This window comes from Oryctolagus cuniculus, chromosome 14, assembly GCF_051225735.1.
Source record: "Oryctolagus cuniculus isolate XC-2025 breed Fujian yellow rabbit chromosome 14, ASM5122573v1, whole genome shotgun sequence".
In the NCBI taxonomy this organism is placed as follows: Eukaryota; Metazoa; Chordata; class Mammalia; order Lagomorpha; family Leporidae; genus Oryctolagus; species Oryctolagus cuniculus.
In genome coordinates, this window is record NC_142880.1 from 79352247 (window position 1) to 79359082 (window position 6836).

General features: G+C 40.4%; 1 long non-coding RNA gene across 1 annotated transcript; it reads right to left on the bottom strand.

Moving 5' to 3' along the window:
- Positions 1-310: 310 nt before the first annotated feature.
- On the bottom strand, positions 311-6535 carry LOC149122398 (uncharacterized). Its single transcript, XR_016220281.1, has 3 exons — positions 6375-6535; positions 5644-5753; positions 311-516 (listed from the first exon to the last, which is right to left on the bottom strand). It is a non-coding gene; the product is annotated as an uncharacterized LOC149122398 (long non-coding RNA).
- Between the last annotated feature and the right edge of the window lie 301 nt (positions 6536-6836).

Genomic DNA, 6836 nt, shown 5'->3' on the forward strand with positions numbered 1-6836 from the left:
TAGACAAAACAGATAACCTGCAAGAAATCAAAAATAAGAAAAAAACAATAAACTAAGGAATTTCCAGTTATAATGTCAATAAACTTTTCTACAATGTCTTCTATAGTTTAATTTCTGGTATACATGAAAATACACACAGTAGAATCCTGATCCTCACTGAACTCCTGCAGCTGTTATGAAAGAAAGCAAGTAAGTTGATTAATAAATTACCACAGTTCATGAACTTAACATTTCCTAATGCATGTCTACTAAATAATTTATATGAACATTAGAAACCTGTTTAATTTTTTTTAAGATTTATTTTATTTATTTATTTGAAAGACAGTGTTACAGAGCGAGGTAGACACAGAGAGAGAGGTCTTCCATCCACTGGTTCACTTCCGAGATGGCCGCAATGGCCGGAGCTGTGCTGATCTAAAGCCAGGAGCCAGGAGCTTCTTCCAGGTCTCCCACACGGGTGCAGGGTCTCAAGCACTTGGACCATCTTCTTCTGCTTTCCCAGGCAATAGTAGAGAGCTGGATTGGAAGAGAAGCAGCCGAGACTAGAACCAGCGCCCATATGGGATGCTGGCGCTTCAGGCCAGGGCTTTAACCTGCTGCGCCTCAGTGCTGGCCCCAAAACTTGTTTCATTTCAAAATAACTCACAAAAATCTTCTTTGAAGTGTTCTAAATAAATGTGTTAGAGTATGGTATCCTACTCCCAAATAAACTGATAGCAATCTTGCCAGGAACAAGAGCCAGGAAGGATTAGCCAACTTTCCTGGTCATCCTGAGGTTCCTGTGTCTGTACCAGATCATCTGAGTCTATGAGGGATTCCCTTCTACCCTCACACCTCCTTAATACCCCCTTGACTTTTGATTAATTTCAAAAATGAAGTCACTTTGCAGTGTTCTTTTTTTCTCACCAACATTGAGGCAGTAGACCGAAAACAGAATATATCTGGCCCCCTCTGAAGATGTAACTCATTCTCTCCTTAACTTTCTGTTGGACTTGAAAAAAGACTTTTTTAAATAAAAGGCCACAGACAAGCACACACATTTCTCAGGGACACTGTGCCTCCTGGTGTTCATTTCTTCTAACTTCACATCACTGCACTCATTCAGCCAGTCCAGAGACTCTCAATCTGCTCATCTCCTGAGTTCTGTGAAGTCAGAGTTTCTTGTTATTTGTAAGTTATAAATCCCAAGACATTTTAACTAAAAACTCTATTCTCTGTTTTAATATCTCACCATCCCTCAAAATAATTCTGACTAAATGAAAGAAAAGCAAAAGGTGTAGAAAAGATGTGAAAGGTGGATGTTGGAGAAAATATGGATTAATATTTCAAGATAATACAATTATAGTATAATTGGATTAGTGCCAATAAAGAGATTCAGAACAAGCTACTGTATTGATGATGACACCCCAAACCCTGGGTAAATGGAGAAAATGACATGCAGGAGAATGTTTCAAGTAAAAGAAGAGGAGATTGGCAACTAAGGTATGTTGTGTCTATAGGCAGCCAAGGATGGTAGACTCACAAAGGAAACTTGGAAAAGACATGATTAAAGAAATGGATGGAGAATGAAGTGAGCATGAGACACAAAAAGCCAAAAAAGGAAGAAGTTTTGAGGGAAAAAATGAATGAATGATCCATATTTTCAAATGCTGTAAAGAAAGCAAAGATTGCCACTCTACTGGATAGGTACAGTTAGAATAGTTATGGGCAGGAAAGATTGCATTGCATGGAAGTAAATGATGGTGGTGGAGAAAAGACACTTCTTTCAAGTAGTTTTAAAGGAAGGTAAAAGAGAGGGTTATTGAATGAGGATAGTCATAGGTTATAGTTTCAAGTGAGAGACGTGTACATTATTGTATGTTTTGTAAAAAAGCCCACAAAAGTAGGGTGTGAAGATACAAGCAAAAAGTGATATTCTCTCAATCATATTTAATCCTAGACTCACTCTCCCAATTTTTTTAACTTTTATTTAGTAAATATAAATTTCCAAAGTACAGTTTATGGATTACAATGGCTTTCCCCCCCAAAATTTCCCTCCCACTTGCACCCCTCCCATCTCCCACTCCCTCGCCCATTCCATTCACATCAAGATTCATTTTCAATTCTCTTTATATACAGAAGATCGATTTAGTATATACTAAGTAAAGATTTCATCACTTTGCACCCACACAGAAACACAAAGTGTAAAATACTGTTGTAGTACTAGTTATAGCATTATTTCACATTGGACAACACATTAAGGACAGATCCCACATGAGAAGTAAGTACACAGTGACTCCTATTGTTGACTTAACAATTTGACACTCTTGTTTATGGTGTCAGTAATCTCCCTAGGCTCTAGTCATGAGTTACCAAGGCTATGGAAGCCTTTTGAGTTCGCTGACTTTGATCTTATTCCGACAGGGTCATAGTTAAAGTGGAAATTCTCTCCTCCCTTCAGAGAAAGGTACCTCCTTCTTTGATGGCCCCATTCTTTCCACTGGGATCTCACTTACAGAGATCTTTCATTTAGGTCTTCTTTTTTTTTTTTTTTCCAGAGTGTCTTGGCTTTCCATGCCTAAAATACTCTCATGGGCTCTTCAGCCAGTACCGAATGACTTAAGAGCTGATTCTGAGGACAGAGTGCTATTTAGGACATCTGCCATTCTAGGAGTCTGCTGTGTATCCTGCTTCCCATGTTGGATCATTCTCTCCCTTTTTTATTCTATCCATTAGTATTAGCAGACACTAGTCTTGTTTGTGTGATCCCTTTGACTCTTAGACCTATCAGTGTGATCAGTTGTGAACTGAAATTGATCACTTGGACTAATGAGATGGCATTGGTACATGCCATCTTGATGGGATTGTATTGGAATCCCCTGGCACGTTTCTATCTCCTCCATTTGGGGCAAGTCCTATTGAGCATGTCCCAAATTGTACATCTCCTCCCTTTCTTATTCCCACTCTTATATTTAACAGGGATCACTTTTCAGTTAAAATTTAAACACCTAAGAATAATTGTGTGTTAATTACAGAGTTCAACCAATAGTACTAGAACAAAAAAAAATACTAAAAGGGATAAAGTATTACATTGTACATCAACAGTCAAAACAAGGGCTGACCTAGTCACTGTTTCTCATAGTGTCCACTTCACTTCAACAGGTTTCCCCTTTGGTGCTCAGTTAGTTGTCGCCAATCAGGGAGAACATATGATATTTGTCCCTTTGGGACTGGCTTAATTCACTCAGCGTAATGTTTTCCAGATTCCTCCATCTTGTTGCAAATGACCGGATTTCATTGTTTTTGACTGCTGTATAGTATTCTATAGAGTACATGTCCCATAATTTCTTTATCCAGTCTACTGTTGATGGGCATTTGGGTTGGTTCCAGGTCTTAGCTATTGTGAATTGAGCTGCAATAAACATTAATGTGCAGACAGCTTTTTTGTTTGCCAATTTCATTTCCTTTGGGTAAATTCCAAGGAGTGGTATAGCTGGGTTGTATGGTAGGGTTATATTCAGGTTTCTGAGGAATCTCCAGACTGACTTCCATTCACTCTCCCAATTTTATTCCTCTTTATATATTTTTACTCCATCCTTGTACACCTCATCAAGATTTTCTTTGCAACTATCTCAAGTTCATTGATTCTGCCCTCTCCTAACATTTTTATTAATCTGTAGAGCACAGAGATTCCAACAACTACTAATCGTGAAATTGGGAAGAGCTGTCTATTTTGAGGTTCATTCTTTAACAGATTTAAAATTATTTTCTTATTGGGGTAGGCATTTGGCACAGCAATTAACGTGCCACTTGGGATGCCCACATTCCTGAGTGCCTGGCCCCACTTCCAATTCCAGCTTCCTTCTTAGGCACACTCTGGAAAGCAGCAGGTGATGATCCAACTATTTTGTTTTCTTGCAAGTTGCAAAATAACCAAGCAAGGGAAGGAGTACCTCAACTCAACAGTGATGGAAACAGTTAATGTAACAGAGACTAGAAGGTAATCAATCAGTTAAGTGGGGGGCAAGGTTAACTGAGCTGAGGCTTTAATTGCTCACCAAACCACAAAGCTGTTTGCAGAGGACAGAAGGAGACAGTGTGAAAATTTGGCACCTGCTCCTTTATACTCCCCTGTCTTGGGATGCACCAGGTATGATGCATTCAACATCACTTTAGAGCAACTATAATTAGAATAGCCCTCATCATCTTTTTGCCCTTGCCTCTATTCATAGATCATAAAATCAAAAGATGGGGGTCGCCTAATGGACTGCAAGGCCAACTAAAAGGATGTTTAAAATAGAGCTGTGGAAGGAAGGACGGTGTGGTAATGGAAATTCTACAAACCAACATACAACTATAGGCTTAACAAGTGAAAAGATAGCATTCACGAGAGAACACCTGTTGATATTTGAGCTAAAAGGGAAATCAGGCTTTGCAATGAGAGGTGAGAGGGGAGTTAGGGTATTTCTTACTGATAGAGATTTGAGAGGAAGAACAAGAAGTCAAAGTTAGTTTAAAAAGACAGAATAAAGGCTGGTCTTTGCTTGTAATTATAAAGAAAGCAAAGTATGTCATTTTAAAAATTAAATGAAAAATAATGAAAGAGGGAGAGTGATAGTAGGTGAGGGGGAGAGAGAAGGGAAGGTGAGAAGTGTTATTATGCTCTCAAAAACTGTACATATGAAATATGTGATGTTTGTTCCCTTTTTATAAATAAAAGAAAAAAATTTTTAAAAAAACTAAATTATATTCTCAGGTGCTGTAAGTTCAAATCCTAGAGCTTCAAATAGAGTATTGACAGAATTACTCCCAAAACGTTCTTATATGTTATCAAACACTGAACAGAACCTGAAGACATTCAGTACCTCCCTCTTCCTTCTCTAGTTCAAAGCAAATCTACTCATGAGGCATACAAAACCTTTTCTTTCTTTAAAAAAAAATATTTATTTGAGAGTCAGAGTTACACAGAGAGAGGAGAGACAGAGAGAGAGAGAGGTCTTACATCCACTGGCCCACTCCCCAACTGGCCACAACGCCCAGAGCTGTGCTGATCCAAACCAGGAGCGTCTTCAGATCTCCCACACAGGTGCAGGAGCCCAAGGACTTGGGCCACCTTCTACTGCTTTCCCAGGCCACAGCAGAGAACTGGATTGGAAGTGGAGCAGCCGGATCTTGAACTTGCGCCCACATGAGATGCTGGTGCTTCAGACCAGGGAGTCAACCTGCTGTGCCACAGCACCGGCCCCATATGAGACCTTTTCTTAAAAACCTCTTAAGGTTACTATAGCTCACTGTAGACCAAATTTCCAAGTTTGTCTTACAAACCTGTCTGCACTGAAATAGTAAAATCTGGATGGTTGTTCTTGCATTGTCAATAGGAAAGACAAGACTCTTTAAAGAGCAATGTGGTCTAGAGAGCTTCATTAAAATCACTGGGATTTCTTCTTTATCATTTTCATGGTCTCCAGGCCCACCCCATGAATATAATGATTTTAGCCTGAAAGAATCTACCTTCAGAAGAAAAATGTGAAGCGTTATATATTAAAACCACCCTGCAGTCACTCCATGATCTGATCATTAAAACGAAGTACAGTTTTATGGTATTTCCTGTCTTCTAGCGGCAGGAGGGGGCAGTCAGTGTATATTATTTCACTCAATACTTACAAAGTGAGAAATAGAATTTGAAAGCCTTCATGTGTCAGCCATGCAAGACGAGTTCTCCATCATCCTCCGAAGCTCTTTTTCATGGTAAGATCAGGTTGGCCAGTGGTCAGCTTGGTCAATAATAAGAACAAACTGGGGGCTAGCATTGTGGCATAGCAGGTACAGTCCCTGCCTGTGCCACTGGCATCCCAAATAGTGCCAGTTGGTGTACCAGCTGCTGCACTTTCCCAGATCCAGCTCCCTAATGCTCCTAGAAAGGCAGCAGAGGGTAGCTCAAGTGTTTGGGTCCCTGCCTGCCATGTGGGCAACCTGGAGAAGGCTCCTGGCTTTGGCATGGTCCAGCCCTGGCCATTGCAGCCCTTTGGGGCATGAACCAATGGATGGAAGATTTCTGCCCCCCCTCCTCTCTCTCCCTCCCCGTCTCTTTCAAAAAATTAAATAAATCTGAAAAATCAGAATTATTCAGCCCCAAACCAATCCTGGAGGAAATATCCCAGAAACCTAAGTTTTTAAACTCGATCCTCTGTCTCCACCTTGACCAATCAGGGTGAGAATAAGTATTTTATTTTTCAAAGGCAGAGAGGCACAGGCAGAAAGATCTTCCATCTGCTGTTTCACCCCTTCAAATTCTTGCAACAGCAGGGCTGGACCAGATTGGATAGAAGCCCAGAATTCAATCCAGGTCACCCACATGGGTGACAGGTACACAACTATTTAACCATCATCATTACCTCCCAGGATATGCAGTGTCAGGAAGATGGAATTGGAACCACGACCGTAGCTCAAACCCAGGCCCTCTGATGTGGAATGCAGGCATTTCAAGTAAGGTTTTAACCGCTGCACCAAATGCCTGCCCCAGAATCAGTATGTTTTAAAAGCTTCTCAGGTGTCTCTGATGTAGTCCAATTTTTTGAGGCACTGAAAAAAAAAAAAAAAGATCGAGCACAGTTTAGCACAGCTTTCCCAAATACAGAGCAAATCAGAGCTGCTTTTGCCATCTAGGGTCACACAGGTCCTTCCAGTTGTCTGTCCACCTGTTCCTTATTCTTGATCCAACAAGGAATTATCAAACCCCAAAGCAGCAGCTGCTTGGTTTACATTGGGCTTAACATCTGAGTGTGCAAATTCAGCCAGAAGAGAATTTGTTAGGCCTTGACAACGCCATGAGAAACACCCACCAAACAAACCCACAG